The sequence below is a fragment of the Rhinolophus sinicus genome, chromosome 9 (assembly GCF_057876585.1).
Source record: "Rhinolophus sinicus isolate RSI-liver-muscle chromosome 9, RSI-T2T, whole genome shotgun sequence".
In the NCBI taxonomy this organism is placed as follows: domain Eukaryota; kingdom Metazoa; phylum Chordata; class Mammalia; order Chiroptera; family Rhinolophidae; genus Rhinolophus; species Rhinolophus sinicus.
In genome coordinates, this window is record NC_142509.1 from 1,157,410 (window position 1) to 1,175,251 (window position 17,842).

Here is a 17,842-nt window from a genome sequence, read left to right on the forward strand (position 1 = left end):
CCAGGAGCCTTCACGTGATTATCTCACTTGAATCAGGGACTCTGTGAGGTAGAATTTATTATACGCCCCTGTTAGTAGAGAGGAAACTGAGGCAGCAATGAGTAGCCTGGGTTTCCTGTTCCCAAGCCAGCTTTCTTCTGCTGATCCACGACATACCAAAGAAGACCCGGAGACCCAGCACACCCCAGCTTCCATTTCAGCCTCTCTGTGGCCACAATATGCCACAGCACCCCAAACAAGGATAACCACCACCCTCTGTTTTGCTCTGCTTCCTCTAAGCAAACTGCTCCCTGAGAAAAGCCTGAGGAGAAGGAAGGGCCAGGAGCATGAGAGCTCACTTCCAGGTGAGGGGCAGGGGCTCACAGGGGCCTGCCCAAGGCCTCACACAGTGAATGGCAGGTCAGCCTCAAAGTCAGGATTGAGTGACAAAGTGAGATAGTCTGGTTAGCTTCGGGACTCGCCACCCCCTACACCCACACCTCCCAAACCCTGCAGCTCAGGCCCCAGAAACCCTGGAGAATAGCTGGATTCACAAGATGGCACCAAGTGGGTGGATACAAAAGCAATCAGGAAAGTGCAATCTTACTTACAGAAGGTCCTGGGACACCCTAATCCCAGAAGCTGAAGGCCCACGCAACCTTCCTCTCCCTTCCTCACCCCCATGTTCTACGAACTTATCTCTGTAACAAACATTTGCTAAACATTAGTTGAGGCCACTTAAATAAGACAAATGTTTATTTAACACCTACACTGCAAGGTACTGGGAATATGACTGACCTTAAGCAAAGCAGGTGTGGGGGCCCGGCCCTCTTGGAGGTAAACTCCATTCCTGGTCCCCTGGAGGTGACAGGCACACATGAGTAACTTCAAGCGCAATGAGTGCTGGGTTCCGGGGTCCCTCTGCCATGAAGGGAGGGCAGAGAGGGCTCACAGAGGTTGGGGAGGGGAAATTCAGGCATCAGAAATGCCAAAAGCAGCCCCCTCTGCAACACATGGCCCGAAGCACATGCCCTCGCCCGAGACTGCTCAGCTGCTGTCCAGGAACTCCCCCGACCATGCATGCCCCATGGCCAAATGCTCCAGTACCCCCATCACAGCACGTCTGGAAACAAACTCAGCAGCTTTCCCACAGACCCCCATCCCCTTCTGGTTTCCCCTTTTCTGAAAGTGGCATCACAATCTCCGTAGTCCCCTGGGCTAGAAATCTCAAAGTTCTTGCTGACACTTGCTGCTCCCCCATCTGCTGTTCCCAATCGGTCAGCAAGTCCTGCTCTTCCTTGGAAATGTTACTCAGTGCGCTCCCCTTCTCCCTGCCCTGGACCCCTCTCTGGGCACTGCACGGAGCTGCCCGAGGGTCCTCAATGCCTCCCCAGACCGGAGGCACCAACCTGATCTTCTTCTCTATGGCTCTCAAGGCCCTCCTGCTTTAGGCAGCGTATGCCCTACCCCTCCACCCTTAACCCCAAACCGGGCCCTTCCTTCACTTGCCTCACCCAATCCTCTGCCTGTGCAGCCCCTCCTCACCAGTGACGTCCTTCCCCCTGTCACGGTCCCAGCCCCGTCTGCCCGCCTGTTTGGCTGTTTGGTGGCCAGTGCACATCAACACATGCCTGACCATGTGGTGGGTCCTCCTTTTCTCCCCACTCACATCATAAACCTGCTGAAGGACTAGAGCCCTGCCTCAAGATGTTCCTGACTACCCAACCCCTGCTGGATTGATACATTTACTTTTAATGGGTTGTTATTTAAGAACACCTGTGAGGAATCTTTTTATAAAGAGCCTCTCCCTCCCGCTTTCAGGCCCAAGAATAGGCGAAGGAACTGGGGTTCTTGAATGCTCCCCGGTCTGTGAAGTAGCATGGAGTCGCAGTGCAGGACCCCCTATGGGCCCCCTTTCCTCATCTGTACAAATGGAGATGCTCACACCTAACTCATGGGGAAGCCGGGATGACTGAGTAGAACAAGCAAAGTGCTCAGTGGACACAATGTTAAATGGATTCCCTCCTTCCTTCCCATAATTTACCTTGGTGGTATGAGAGTTGTTTTGTTCGCATTGGAGGCATACCCTATTTTATGCAACCAAATGTTACAATCAAGTAACAACTGTTTCTTAACATGTTCCCACTATGAGCAGGGGCCAATTTGTGGGGTGCAGAAGGAAAACACTTGCTCTTGGTTAGGAGCCCGGGATGAGAAAAAGGGCACCAGACAAAGGTCTTCGCTCCTCAAGGGACTCACTATCTGGGTGGGGAGACCAATGGAGATAGATAATCATCAGTAGTGGGCGGGAGCAGGAAGCCAAAACAGTGCTACAAAGAGGCAGTGTGGAAGGAGCCCACACAGGGGTGCTCAGTGGGCACCCGCTGGGCGGCCCTTGACACTGACAAGTCATATTCCCATCCCACTGACACTGTTGCTGAAACAATGCTTTCTGGCAGGTGCGATTATCCCCATTTTACAGGTGAGGCAAGTGAGGCTCGGGCAGGGTAAGCAATTTGATCAGTCACTCCGGGAGTGACAGCAGGATTGGAACCCAAGTCAGTCCAACAATTAGCAAACACTTCCTGCTGGGACCTAAGGATGGGGGTCTTGGGGGCAATTCCCAGGAGGAGGAAAGAAAAGGGCCCTGAAGAGGGTGTCAAGTGGTGGTGTGAAGGTGGGCAGAGGATTACATCCAGAGACATAAAGCTGGGGCCAGCCTGTGAATGGCCTTAACCTCCAAGATGCTGCATGGGAACTCTTATCCAGTAGCCCAGGGGGCCCATTCAGGCCTCTTGAGATTGGGTCACGTGTCATAAGCACCTTCCTTTACAGGAAGGCAGGTGTGGTCTCAGGCTGCCCAGGAAGGAGACAGTGTTACCATAACCCGGGGGTGGACCACTAAAACCCCAAGTGGGGACAGTGGCAGAAGGAAAGGAAAGGTCAGACAAGGCACCAGAAGTCCTCGAAAGAGCTGAGAGGGCTGAAGTGATAGGATAGGAGAGTGGATGCGGGGAAGGCAAGGGAAGAGGGGGCACAGCGGTCCCCAGGCCAAGCCTCATGGCCCAGACAACCTGGAGCTCTCTCCGCATGAGGGCGTCAAGAGCAAGAGCTGGTTCAGGGTCAGGGTGGCTGGACATCCTGGGTGCTGGGGCAGCCAGTCTACGCGCTGAGAGAATGCAGAACCAAGAATTAGCCAGACCCCAGACAATGAGCCGGGGTGGGGAGCCAACCCTTCTGCCCCACAGAGAGGAGAAAGTGTTGAGCTGACACAGGAAAAGCTTGAAGAACAACTGAAGCATGGGATGGGGAACAGGAAGGAGGACCAGCTTAACGCGTACCGTAGCAGCAAAAGAGCAATGGCCTGGGAGTCCAGAGGCCTCGGGTATGGATGGCTTCAGAGCTCTGGACAAGTCGTCTCACCTGCGGGAGACTCGGTTTCTGGGAGACCAAGAACACCTTCTCACAGGGTGGTGGTACACATCAAATGGTAGTAGGGCCCTAGCAGACTTCAAGTTAAGTCACTTTTCTAAGAAGCATTTGGAAAACTTTGGAGCTCAGTATACACATAAGGGAGTCGCACTGTGCAGAAGTAACAAGAGACGCTTTCTTCACACACATGTTCACCACTGCCCACCCCACCAGCCGCACAATCCTGGCTCCCTCCTCGCCACTCCTCTTGTTTTTCCAGCCTTTTTTCCCCTCTCACCCAAGACAGGTCTTCCTGCCTTCTTCCTTCCTTCCATCATGATCAGGCTGAGGCCTGCTCTCCAAGAGCCCCTGCCTCCCAGCAACGAGGACCTTCTCCCTGGAGCCTCCACTTCTCTCCCACTACGCAAAAGTTCCCTCATTGTCTTCAGGGAAAACAAACTGGCAAGGCAGTCCAAGAAGCTGACCCAGTCTCCAGAAAAAACTTTTGGTGCTGGGGAAAATGTCAGTCAATGGTCAAGATGCCTTCGGAGCAGGGGGATGGAGAAAACACACACACAAAAAACAGAATTTCCTCTCAACCCCCCTCCACTAACCGCCGCCTCTTCCCCACCAGGTATTCCCCAGAGCTCTGAGGCCAGAGCTCCTGGTGGCAGGTCCAGAAACGACTGGGGGGCAGAGCTGGTGAGGCAGGCAGAAGCCAGTGGGCAAGCCCGGGGCCCAGCTCCCTACAGAAATCTTGCTCTACAAGAAATGAACAAAATATGGAAAATTAAAGAAACCCAGACACTATAATATGTGCCTTTTAGAGTCACTGTCCAAAGGGCGTGACCTTGAAGAACACATCCAGCCAGTGAGGAAAATAATACACCTGATTAATGATGAGACATGAGCTGCAGCTTCAGCGAATACAATCAGCCTGATGATGCCCAGTGGAGTTCCGGGGGCTTCCTTCCAGGGTGGGACCGGAACACAGCTGACCTCTCCAGGCCCCTCACCTCTATCACATAAGCACAAACACTAAGGAAGTTAAGCTGGACCAGAGTTCTCTCTCGGATGACCACTGCCAACCCAGACAGCCTCTATCCCAGGGGATACCACGCCAGCTGTTGGCAGGTGTTCCTGGAAGTATCACTGTCACCTGGGTGACTCACAGGAAGCTTAAGCGAAGGTAGATCTCTTTGTTACTGGCAGGGCGCAGTGCTCTTGGCCAATCCTAAGATGCCCACCTCCTGGCAAAAGGGCCCGACAGAGCCGAGAGCTTTCCTCCTCTTTCCAGACAACACAGACCCTTGGCATACATGCCCAGGAGAGCCACTGGAGGGAGGTGGCACCCTGTGGCATCCCCAGACAACAGCACCAGAAAGAACGTGGCAGCACAGAGATACCAAGAGCTGTGCAGCCAAAGGTCCAATAGAGGAAAAGCTCTGCTCATTGCCCCATGCCAAGCAGGCCAGAGGGCCCTGGGCCAGCCCCCCACCACCGCCTCCACCACCCAAAAGGCCCTGGGACAAGATTCCCTGGGCTCCCACTCCTCCACTCTCTCTTCAGTTTGAGGGATCCAGGGAAAGAGACACAGGTGCTTTCAGGGCCTTGAAAGCCCTGTCCCAGGTGTGGCAAGCTGGCCCTCCACAGGGCCAGGTCCCAACAGCTCAACTCTCTGCCAGTAGTCACTGGAGACAAGGTCAATCAGCTCCCCTCCCCCTCTCCTACCCTATCAGGACCCCATATGAAGGTCTCTAGAGTTCTTCCCTCTCATCCCTCCCACTCCAGTGAAATAGGATGGGATCCATGGAAGCGCCATTAGTCCAGGGAAAGAAAGTCGTTTCTGATAGGACTCTGGGTCCCCCAAAGCGAACTGCGGCGTGCAGTGTGTGTGTGTGTGTGTGTGTGTGTGTGTGTGTGTGTGTGTGTGTGGTGGTGGTAGCCAGAGTCCAGTGCAGGGACAGGGGGCGATAGAGGCAGATGTCAGTGAGGAAAGGGGGAGGGGACTTCTTGGGATCCACGGCTGAGCTGGGATGGGGGCCTGTAGCCCGGCAACCTGGTGACCAGAGAAGCTGAGGGTGACGGACAAGGGGTGGGGGAGAAGGGCCAGTGTGGGAAGGGGCCACCATCCCTGCAGGGGGCAGAAGAAGGCTGGGAGTTGCAAGGGGGAAGGAGGAGGACCGGAACCGGAGGATCTCGAGCCGGAGGAAAGGATGCGGAGGGGCCAGATGGGGATGGGGACTGGAGGAACTATGGGAGCAGAGCCATGGGGACGAGCCCAGTCGGGAGAGGCAAGAACAGACTGCCTGAAGGCGGGAGAGGGGGAGGAACGGCGCAGGGGCGGGGCGGGGGACGGGGGCAGGGTGCGGGGCAGCGGCCCCAGGGGAAAGGAGGGACAGAGACTTCAGGATAAAGGTTACAGGCGCGGGAGAGGGCGCGTGCAGGATGTGCGGCATGGAGGGGACGCGGCGCCGCCTCGTAGCCGAGGTTCGGTCAGGGGGTGGGGGAGAGTGTATGCGGGGGGGGGGGGGGGGAAGAATCATCGCGGCCCTCCCTGCCCTTACCTAGCCTGCTCCGCACTCCAAGATGGGAAGGGGCCGGGCTGCTCCGCCTGCTGCCGGGCTGCTGTTTGTCTTTTCTTCTTCCGCAGCAGCTGCGGCGTCTCCGATCAGATCCACAAGCAGCTGGAGGTAGAGAGTCTGTGTCCGGCGGAGAGCGAGCGGGAAGCCGGCAGCGCCGGAGGAGCGCGGCGGGGGCGCAGGGCGCCGCCCTGCGAGCAGCGCCGGAACAGCGGCGGCCCGTGCAAGCTGGCCGATGGGGGTGGGGATGGGGCGCCCCTTGGGGCCCGGCCTCCCGCACTCCCTCGCCACCCCCTGGGTGCCTTGCTCCTTGCGCCAGGAACACAGGCGCGAGAGGAGCGGGGCGGCGGCGGGTCGGAGCGGCCGGTGGCAAACTTGCTGCCTCCCCGGGGGGCCGAGGCAGAGCGACAGGCGCCGGGCTGGGGACGCAGCGCCAGGCAGGGGCGCGAGGGCCGCACGCGGCCGAGACGCCGCGGGACGAGGTGCGGGAGCTGCGGTGTATCGACCTCCGAGGGCCCCGGGCCCAGCCCGCACGCTGCGCCGCCCTACGCAGAAGGGCAGCCCCTCCACCATCCCAGCTCCGGCCCGCAGGAGTTATAGCCTGGCCAGCTTCGACGGGCAAAGGGCGCCTCCTGGTGGGATTTTGGGGAACAGCGCAAGGGCCGAGCGTGCCCTGTTACCAGAGACTGGTGGAGAAGATGGAGACCTGAAGGTTTCATGGGGAGAGAAAAGACCAAATTGTTCCAGGAGGCTGAAGAGAAACAGCTTGCATTGAGTAGTTCCAAGGCAGTATTTTATGAATATAATCGTCTTGGGAGGAGCTGTCTTTCTCATGTTGAGAATGAGGACCCCAAGGCTAGGAGAGGCAAAGGGACCAGTTCAGCAGCCCAGGGCTCCAAGTGAACAAGGACCACCCCAAGTGAGTGGCAGGATCAGGAGGGCAACCAAGCTTTCTGACGCGCAGTCGGTGCTCATTTCCTACACCACAGCTGCCCTAAGGTGGAGGCTGAGGAACGGGGATCCTGAGGAAGGAGGACGAAGGACATGTGTCCTCCTCAAACATTAGTTCCTCTTACCCATCCCACGGGGGTCTCTGTCTTGGGCAGACAAGGGAACGGATCACCTCCGTGCTCTTCCCACTTCTCTGCCACGCAGGCTGCAGGGATGAATGTGAGTGACAAGATGCCTGTCTTCCCATCTCCCACCCACAAACACTGTGTTTGATGAATGCTCCTTAGGGAAAACATGGTTTAGTACCTACTGTGTGCCAAGACTGCAGCACTTACCCAAGCATAGTTTCCAATAACCTTCACATTAACTTGTTAAGGTGACACGACCCTATTTTCCAGACGGGGAAGCCTGCTAAGATTTAAGATCACCTGTAAGCCAGGCACACCCTGGGGGTGACTAGGCTACACACAACTAATTTCTAAGTCCAGCTCTAAACCCTCACACTAGGCTTTGTTTGCAAAATGGGCGAGTGGCAGCATGGGCCAGGCAGAGGGTACACTGGAGAAGTGAGTGGCAGCCCTGGGACGCTGGGCAAGCAACTGCACCTGCCTTGGCTTCAGTTTCCACATGTCTAGACGTGAGGGAAGCAGAATAGTCTCTGCTTAGACGTGAAATGTCTCTAAAGTTCCTCCAAATTCTGAAATGCCAAGCATGGGTCCTGGGCCCGTTTTACTAGAAGGATGCAAGATCAGCAGCAAGACTATGGAGGCCTAAGTGTTAGGGAAGAAAAATACTCTCCGAGTGAAACGCTTCATCTTATTCTTTTCCCTGGCGAGCTCATCCTCTTAACAACGGAAGTAGAAGGAGCCTTTGGCAAGGTCAGAGAGATTGCTCATGGGGCTGGAGGTAACCTTGCCTGTGGCCTAATGAGGACCCCGGTTTCTCCCCTTCCTGCACAATCTTGTGACTTTCTTTCCCTTACTTAAGGTCTCTGTGCCTAGAAGCAAGGAGCCCTCTACAAGTCCGATGGTGGGCAACAATGCCAGAGAAGCCTGCCTTTAGCCCCACTCACTTTCCTGTCTCTTCCATCTGCTACTAGCTGCTGAGTTCTTTTCCGTACTCACTGCTTGCTCTCCACTTTCTCTATTCCTGAATATCACTGCTGCTTGCCAATCAAACTTTAATCCCAGGCAAGCAAATTTCCCAAGCTCAGCTGGGGGTGGGGATCAGGTGGGGCAGTCAGTCCAGATCATTTTTGGATTCCACAGCAGGGATGTGTCAGAGTGGTGTGAGGCTGGCCCATCTGAACTATTTCTGAAGCTGCTGCCTGGAGTGAGGAAGCAAAAGGGGTGGTAAATGGGGCTCCCTCCCCTAAAACCTCTCATCTGAAGCACCCCTCACAGCTAGCTGCTGTACGGTGCTAGAAGGAAAGGATTCAGTGTGCTTTGGCCTCGTGGTCTGAACTGTTTGGTGGCTGTAGCCCCCCAGAAGGAGTTGGGTTTCCTGGGTTTCTTTTTAGCTTCTTCCTTCTTTGTTTTTGCCTCAGGTATATTCTCCAAGAATACTTGATCTTTAAATTTACCTACCATGTCTTTTCCAAAGGTCCCTTTGAAGGTTCATCACAAGTTCATAAAGAATGCACTGCATAGATGGGGCCGACCGTATGTACACAGTGACTCAGCGACTTGTCCTCACTTTGCTTAGTGGCACATGCCATCATCATGTCCCCATCTCTTATTGCAGTAGACATTCTAACTGACCTCCCTGCCTTCAGATTGGCTTCCTCCAACACAACGACAAGTGGCTGCCGGAGTGATAGATCTAAAACCCGCTTTACTGCTTCACACTCTAGCTTACAATGCTTTCACGACCCATGTGGCCTATAAGGTAAAATTGAGTCCAGACTCCATAGCGCAGCATATAAGCTTCCTGCTTCTGCCTCGCCCATTTTCTACCACCGCTCATCTCATACTCCATCAATACCAAACTGCTTATAGTTAGTTTTCTGGTCCTCCCATTCGATGCCTCTGTGCCTTTAACACGTGGAATTCTGCCTGGAACCCCCACCGCCCTGCACACACAGAGAGATACATACGTTCACATTTACCTTTCAAAACTCAGTTTAGGAATCTTCTCCTACTAGGACTTTCTCCTACCCTGCTACTATCTGGTCCCTTCCCAACAGAATTCGTTACTCCCTTCACTAGTCTTCTCTTGTACTTAAGGCTTATGGTTACTTACTTGGTTCCTGTCTGCTTTCACTAAAAGACTGTGAACTTGTGCTCCTGGATTTATTTTTAGCTTCTCCCTTCTTTGTATTTGCCTCAGGTATAACCATGAAGCAGAAACTTGCTCTGGAATGTACCTACCATCGCTTTTCCAAAGGTACATTTGAAGTTTCATCACAAGTACATAATGAGAGTATGAACTTAAAAAAAAAAAAAAATACTACATTAACAGCACAACGCCTGGTATAATAGGTACTCAGTAAATGTGTTGAATGAATGCATGAACCAGCATGGAGTAAGGGTTACTGGGGTCTGCAATACTGGAAAATCAAATTTGCTTCTGTTGTCAGTCCAAATAAGCCAGACCTCAGTGGCAATATGAGACCACTGGTCCCCACCAAGCTTGCAGCCTTTACAAACCTCAGCTGAAGTTGTGGGTCACATCTGAGGGACTTGAGGTTGAAGGAACACAAGAGCCTGACACTGAATGTCCTTATTGCCACACAGTATGAAAAAGCAGCAATCCTGCCACAGTACGACATTCAAACTCCAGATGAAATGAAAATAATTCTCTGTCCTTCTCGTCACCTGTTTGGGGGATAAATGGTTGATTTCTAATGGATAATGTCTAACAGAACCCATTTAGAAGCATAACAGAAATTAAAAAGAGAACTCTTCTCTGATTTTACTTTGATTTTTACTCATGCCTTAAAGGATACAGTAAGCAAGGGTTTTGCCTAATGACACTATAGCCAAATGTTGACAAAGAGCAAATGTATATGTGGGTGGGTTTCGATGTACAAGGCTTCCAAGTCTCATAGTCACATATTGCTCAGCCTAGCTGGCTGCAAAAATTATGTCTCATGTTAAAAAGCCCCACCTCCACTTGACAACCATGTTATAACCCTGCTCCTTTCCCCCACCGTCTCTTATCTCCGTTTTATCAGTCTAGGCGTAAAGAACACTGCTCACACTGAAATGAAAACGTAAACTTGGTCAAATGACAACCTCCCTCTCATTATGCAGCCCTGCTCCCGTCACTAATGTGAGAACCTGATTCATTCCTACTACGTGTCTCAGCTTCCATTTACTAGTCTGCAGAGGAGTTAAGCTGCCATGGCCATTAGTTCTTCTTCAAGAAATCTTTGGTGCCCATTATGTGCCAGGCACTGGAGACAAAATAGAAAACAAATCCAGGGCTTGGCATCTTGGAGTTCACAGTCGAGTAGCATATATCGTAGAGGTAGGGCATTCTCCTTCTGACAATTTTGGCCCATTCTGACATCAGGTATTTTCTGTACGATGTTTCACACACAACAAACTCAGTTACATAGCCATAGTCGAGGCTGGCAGACTGGGTGCAGGTGGATGGCAGACTGAAGGGCATGAGGTAGATGGCAATTCCAGAATAGGGACCCAGGGCCTCCAGCACACAGTGGTTTGGGTATGCACCTCGAATTCTCAGCTTGTATCTTCTGCAGGCCCCCACTGTAGTGGAGGCAGGCCACACTGGCTGCACCTATGCGGGGAAGGGGGCGTAAAGGCCGTCACTGGTACCAAACTGCAGTGGTACTATGGTTTGCTCACTTCTCTTTTTTTTTTTTTTTTTTTTTTTGAGTGTTAAATTCCTTTTTTATTTTAACTACTATTAAAATTTTTAAACTTCTTTTACCATTTTTCTTTCCTTTTTAATTAAAGTTTCTGGGGTGACAATTGTTAGTAAAGGTACATAGATTTCAGGTGTACAATTCTGTATTACATCATCTATAAATCCCATTGTGTGTTCACCGCCCAGAGTCAGTTCTCCTTCCATCACCATATATTTGATCCCCTTTACACTCATCTACCACCCTCCCTCCCCACTTACCCTCTGGTAACCACTAAACTATTGTCTGGGTCTATGAGTTTTTGTTTCTCATTTGTTTGTCTTGTTCTTTTGTTCTTTTTGGTTTATATACCACATATCAGTGAAATCACATGGTTCTCTGCTTTTTCTGTCTGACTTATTTCGCTCAGCATTATACTCTCAAGATCCATCCATGTTGTCACAAATGTGACACATCTTTTCTTACCGCCGAATAGTATTCCATTGTGTGTATATACCACAACTTCTTTATCCATTCATCTATCGAAGGACATTTTGGTTGTTTCCATGTCTTGGCCACCGTAAATAAAGCTGCAATGAACGATGGGGCACACGTGTCTTTATGGATAAATGTTTTCAGATTTTTTTGGTAGATAACTAGTAGTGGGATTGCTGAGTCATACGGTAATTCTATTTGTAATTTTTTGAGGAACCTCCACACTGCCTTCCATAGCGGCTGCACCAGTCTGCATTCCCACCAACAGTGTATGAGGGTTCCTTTTTCTCCACAGCCTCTCCAACACTTGTTACTATTGGTCTTGTTGATGTTAGCCATACTGACTGGGGTGAGGTGATATCTCATTGTGGTTTTGATTTGCATTTCTCTGATGATTAGTGATGTTGAGCATTTTTTCATATGTCTATTTGCCATTTGTATGTCCTCTTTGGAGAAATGTCTCTTCAGGTCCTCTGCCCATTTTTCAATTGGGTTGTTTGTTTTTGTTGTTGTTCAGTTTCATGAGTTCCTTGTATATTTTGGGTATTAGCCCCTTATCGGAGGCACTGTTTGCAAAATTCTTCTCCCATTCAGTTGGTTGCCTCTTTATTTTGTCGGTGGTTTCTTTTGCTGTACAGAAGCTTTGAAGTTTGATACAGTCCCGTTCATTTATTCTAGCTTTTACTTCCCTTGCCTTTGGAGTCAAATTCATAAAATGCTCTTTGAACCCAAGGTCCATAAGTTTAGTACCTATGTTTTCTCCTATGCAGTTTATTGTTTCAGGCCTTATCCATTTAGCTCTTTGATCCATTTTGAATTAATTTTGGTACATGGTGACAGATAGCAGTCCACTTTCATTCTTTTGCACGTGGCTTTCCAATTCTCCCTGCACCATTTATTGAAGAGGCTGTCTTTTCTCCATTGTATGTTTTTTGCTTCTTTGTCAAAAACTATCTGTCCATATTTATGTGTGTTTATTTCTGGGTTCTCAATTCTATTCCATTGGTCTACGTGTCTGTTTTGCTGCCAGTACCATGCTATTTTGATAATTGTTGCCCTGTAGTACAAGCTAAAGTCAGGGAGTGTGATACCTCCAGCAGTGTTCTTTTTTCTTAAGATTGCTTTGGCTATTCGGGGTCTTTTGTGGTTCCAAACAAATCTGATGATTTTTTGTTCTATTTCTTTAAAAAATGCCATTGGGATTTTGATGGGGATTGCATTAAATCTGTACATTGCTTTGGGTAATATGGCCGTTTTAACTATGTTGATTCTTCCAATCCATGAGCACGGAACGATTTTCCATTTCTTTGTGTCTTCTTCAATTTCTTTTAAAACTGTCTTGTAGTTTCCAGCACATAGGTCTTTCACATCCTTGGTTAATTTTATTCCTAGGTATTTTATTCTTTTTGCTGCAATTGCAAAAGGAATTGTTTTTGTATTTCTGTTTCTGAGATTTCATTTTTAGTATATAGGAATGCAATGGACTTTTGTACGTTGATGTTGTAGCCGGCCACATTACGATATTTGTTGATTGTTTCTAATAGCTTTTTGGTGGAGTCTTTAGGGTATTCTATATACAGCATCATGTGATCTGCAAAGAGTGACAATTTAACTTCTTCATTCCCAATTTGGATGCCTTTTATTTCTTTCTCTTGCCTGATTGCTCTGGCGAGGACTTCCACCGCTGTGTTGAAAAGCAGAGGTGATGGGGGACAGCCCTGTCGTGTTCCTGAACGTAGAGCAAAGGGCTTAAGTTTTTCTCCATTAATTATGAGATTGGCAGAGGGCTTGTCATATATGGCCTTTATTATGTTAAGGTATTCTCCTTCTATACCTATTTTATTAAGCGTTTTCATCATAAATGGATGTCGTATCCTGTCAAATGCTTTTTCTGCATCAATTGATATAATCATATGATTTTTGTCCTTTATTCTGTTTATGTGATGTATCACAATGGTGGATTTGCGTATGTTGAACCACCCTTGTGCCCCGGGGATGAACCCCACTCGGTCGTGTTGAACAATCTTTTTAATGCATTGTTGCATTCGATTTGCTAGAATTTTGTTTAGGATTTTTGCATCTGTATTCATCAGAGATATTGTTCTGTAGTTCTTTTTTTTTTTTCTGTTCTCCTTGCCAGGTTGTGGTATCAGGGTAATGTTGGCCTCATAAAATGAGTTAGGGAGTACTGTCTCTTTGTCAATTTTTTGGACGAGTTTGAGCAGGATTGGTATTAGATACTCTTTGAAGGTTTGGTAGAATTCACTAGTGAAGCCATCTGGTCCCGGACTTTTGCTTTTGGGAAGGTTCTGGATGACTGATTCAATTTCGTTACTGGTGAACGGTCTGTTTAGATTTTCCAGTTCTTCATGGTTCAGCCTAGGAAGGCTATATGTTTCTAAGAAGTTGTCCATTTCTCCTAGGTTACTGAATTTGGTGGCATATAGTCCTTCATAGTATTCTTGGATGATCCTTTGTATTTCTGTGGCATCCATGATAACCTCCCCTGTTTCATTTCTGATCTTGTTTATTAGTGTCTTCTCTCTTTTTATCTTAGTGACTCTAGCCAAAGGTTTCTCAATTTTGTTAAGCTTTTCGAAGAACTAGCTCTTTGTCACATTAATTTTTCTATTGTCTTTTTGCTCTCTATTTCATTTAGTTCTGCTCTGATGTTTGTTATTTCCTTTCTTCTGCTGACCTTGGGTTTCACTTGTTCTTCTTTTTCTAGTTCTTTAAGTGTAACATTACGTTATTTATTTGGGGTTTTTCTTGTTTCTTGAGCTAGGCCTTTAATGATATAAATTTCCCTCTTAAAACTGCTTTCACTGCATACCAAAAATTTTGGTAGGATGTATTTTCGTTGTCATTTGTTTCTATGTATCTTTTCATCTGTCCACTAATTTCTTCTTTCACCTGGTCGTTCTTTAAAAGTATGTTGTTTAATCTCCATGTATTTGTTTTTCCTGCTTTCTTTTTGCAGTTGATATCCAATTTCAAAGCTTTCTGATCAGAGAATATGCTTGGTATGATTTCAATCTTCTTAAATTTCCTGAGGTTAGTTTTATGTCCCAATATATGGTCTATCCTTGAGAATGTTCCATGTACTCTAGAAAAAAATGTATAGTCTGATATTTTAGGATGAAGTGCTCTATATATGCCAACTATGTCTATTTCATCTACTGTGTCATTTAGGGCTGCTATTTCATTATCTATTTTCTGTTTGGATTATCTATCCATAGCTGTCAATTATGTATTTAGGTCCCCTAGTATAATTGTGTTTTGGTCCAATTCTCCCTTTAGTTCTGTTAGTAGTTGCTTGGTGTATTTCAGTGCTCCCTGATTGGGGCATAAATATTGATGACTATTATGTCTTCTTGTTGTATAGTCCCCTTTACCATTATGAAATGTCCATCCTTGTCTCTTGTTATCTTTTTCACCCTGAAGTCTGTTTCATCTGATATCATTATGGCTACACCTGATTTTCTCTGGGTACCATTTGCTTGGAATGTCAATTTCCACCCTTTCACTTTGAGTCTATGCTTGTCCTTGTAGCTGAGATGTGTCTCTTGGAGACAGCATATGGTTGGGTTTAGTTTTTTGATCCAATCTGCTACACTGTACCTTTTTATTGGTGAGTTCAGTCCATTTACATTTAGGGGGATTATTGATATGTGAGGATTTCCTGTCATTCTATCTTTAGTGTTCTGGTAAGGCTGTGTCTCCATTGTTTCTTTGTCTTTTTGTGGTTGTCTTTTATTTCTGTTTGGTGGTATTCTATGACGTTTCCCTCTGTTTCTTCTTTTATTACAATATATATTTCAGTTCTGGATTTTTTTTGAGTGCTTACCCTTAAATTTATGTAAAAGAAAGTTTGATATTTAGAGTATTCCATTTTCTTCATCACGCTTACTTTCTCCATTCCATATTCGGTTCATGCCTTTACTCTCCCCGTTTTTATGTTTTGGTTGCCACAAATTGTCCCTGTTGGTGGTGGTCAAATAGCCTCCTTTAGTATTTCTTGTACTGCAGGTCGTGTATTAGAAAATTCCCTCAGCTTCTGTAAGTCTGGAAAGGTCTTTATTCCTCCTTCATATCTAAAGGATATCTTTGCTGGATATATTATTCTTGGCTCATAATTTCTCTCTTTCAATAGTTTGAATATTTGGTTCCACACCCTCCTGGCTTGTAGAGTTTCTCCTGAAAAATCTGATGATAATCCAATGGGCTTTGCTTTGTAGGTTACCGTCTCCTTTCCCTGGCTGCCTTGAGGATTCTTTCTTTGTCGTTGATTTTAGACAACTTCAATACAAGGTGCCTTGGAGAAGGCCTGTTGGGATTGAGGTAATTAGGTGTTCTATTTGCTTCTTGGATTCAAGGATACAGTTCTGTCCTGAAGTTTGGGATGTTCTCATGAACAATTTGTTTGAATATATTCTCTGTTCCCTTCTGTCTTTCTTCTCCTTCTGGTATGCCCATTATTCTTATATTGTTCTTTCTGATGGCGTCAGAAAGTTCTTGTAGAGTTCTTTCATTTCTTTCAGTCTCAAGTCTCTTACTTCTTCCATCTGTGTAATTTCCAGGTTTCTATCTTCGATGTCACTGATTCTTTCCTCCATCTGTTCAACTCTACTTCCAAAAGTGGCTCTTTCATTCTTAGTTTCTTCTATTGAGTACTTAATCTCCAGAATTTCTATGTGATTCTTTTTTTAAAATTTCAGTCTCTTTCATAAAATGTTCATGTTGTTCTTTGATTGTGTTTCTGAGTTCATTAAACTGCCTTTCTGTATTTTCTTGTATCTCGTTGAGTTTTTTCAGAACTGCAAACTTGATTTCTCTGTCATTTTAGTCACATGCTTCCATATCTTTAACTTCATTTTCTGGAGACTTTTCACTTTCTTTCTGAGCTGTCTTGTGCCTTGGTTATTCATGGCAATTAATGATTATTTCTCTTCCTAGACACCTACAGGAGTGGGTTCTGCAACAGATTGATAGGAAGAGGTCTTTCTTTTGTTTTCTAGTATGTGTTGGTAGAATTTTTTTATTTTCTCTCTGACTGCATCCCTTTTTTCTCTCTCACACTATAGTGTTATGTTTTCTCTGCACTATTCCAGCTTCTCACACAATGGGGGGATTCCGTGGGAGGCAGGGTTCTCCTCTGTTAACAGTTTGCCTGGGTCATAGAGCCCTGTGTCCCTATGAGGATGTGGAGAGCTTTTGAAGTTCCAAAGCTCTTCCTTCACCAGATTCAGACCCCGTGTGTTTCAGCAGATCTGTTTACTCCTGCAGTGATCCGCCCATCTAGGTGGGGACAGGGGTGGGATGAGTTGTGAGAGGTGGCCCAGAGTAATGGTGGCAACTGCCACCATGGCCAATCTTGCTTCCATATCTCCTGCCCCTTTGCCGGAACTAGTTGGGCTGCGAATCTGTGTCTGCCGCCCACAGTTCTCAGAACTGCAAATATGCTCTTCTTTTGCTATGACACTGCTACTGTTCCTCTTCTAGTCCTGGGCAGGTGGAGTGGGGAAAGTTCTGGGAGGGTAGGGAGGAGGTGGCCAGTCTCAGTGCCTACGGCTTCTGTTCTCTGCTCAGCTGTGAGGGCTTAAATCACCGTTTTCAGCCTTCTTCCCTCAGTCTTTGCTCAGAGGTCTCTGCCGTGAGCATTAGGTTCAGCCGTGTTATATGCTGCCCCCTCAGCCCTGTGGGCCATAAGTGGAGCCCTAGCAATCTGAGTTCTGCCCTCTCCCGTAGCTGTGGTAGTTCCGGGATGCAGCAAGCTCAGAGCACTGAGCTAGGTCTGCTTCCTGTGCCCGCGCGGCTCCGTCTCTGCACTTCTCCCTTCTCTCCTCCCCTGCTCGCGCGATTCACCCACCTTTAGGTGAACTCAGTAGTCTCACTCTTCATCTTGTCTGTCTGCTGTTCAGGGAGTCCTTTGTGGAGTTATAGCTGTTTAATTTGTTGTAAATTCCAGGGGAGATTTCCAGAGGCTCACCTCACACCGCCATTTTGATGACATCCATGTGCTCACTTCTAAAAGTAGCATTTTATTTGTGGTGGGTTTCATACTGTCACATCCACCTTTCCTCATGTGAACTCACAGTCTGAGTAGATTCTATCACACCATGGTATAGATGTAAACCACTAAGGAAGGAAATAGCAATGCCAAGTTAACACTTGGGGCTTCTGCCTCCTGGTGGGAAACATGCTGCATGTAAGACACCAGCCAAACACCACTGAGAAGGCGTGAAGATTAATTAAGTCAAATGGGTAAAATGTTAAGCAAGGAGTACAGAAGCTTTTTTAAATTTAATTTTATTTTTTTTACCTTTTCATTGTTTTCCTTCTCAACCTCCAACAACAAGAGCAACTGGAGGACGTCATCAAAATGGCGGCGTGAGGTAAGCCTCTGTAAATCTCCCCTAGAATTTACAACAAATCAAACAACTATAAATCCACAAAGGACTCCCTGCACAGCAGACAGGCAAGACGAAGAGGCCCACTACTGAATTCACCTAAAGGTGGGTGAATTGTGCGAGCAGGGATGAGGGAAGGGAGAAGCATGGAGACAGTACCGCGCAGGCACAGGACACAGACCTACCTCAGTGCTCTTAAC

General features: G+C 47.8%; 1 protein-coding gene and 1 long non-coding RNA gene across 9 annotated transcripts in view; one reads left to right on the top strand and one right to left on the bottom strand.

Moving 5' to 3' along the window:
* LOC109439476 (fibrous sheath-interacting protein 2-like) overlaps positions 1–6,367 on the bottom strand; it is a 162,118-nt gene extending 155,751 nt beyond the window's left edge. For all 8 annotated transcript variants that reach the window (XR_016022329.1, XM_088800767.1, XM_088800770.1 and 5 more), the window contains exon 1: positions 5,958–6,367. The gene's annotated coding sequence lies outside the window, so the exon portion shown is untranslated. The remainder of the gene's footprint in view (positions 1–5,957) is intronic.
* Positions 6,368–6,523: 156 nt separating this feature from the next.
* Positions 6,524–9,835, top strand: LOC148757266 (uncharacterized). The gene is made up of 2 exons (XR_016022331.1): positions 6,524–7,142; positions 9,252–9,835. It is a non-coding gene; the product is annotated as an uncharacterized LOC148757266 (long non-coding RNA).
* The last annotated feature ends 8,007 nt before the right edge of the window (positions 9,836–17,842 follow it).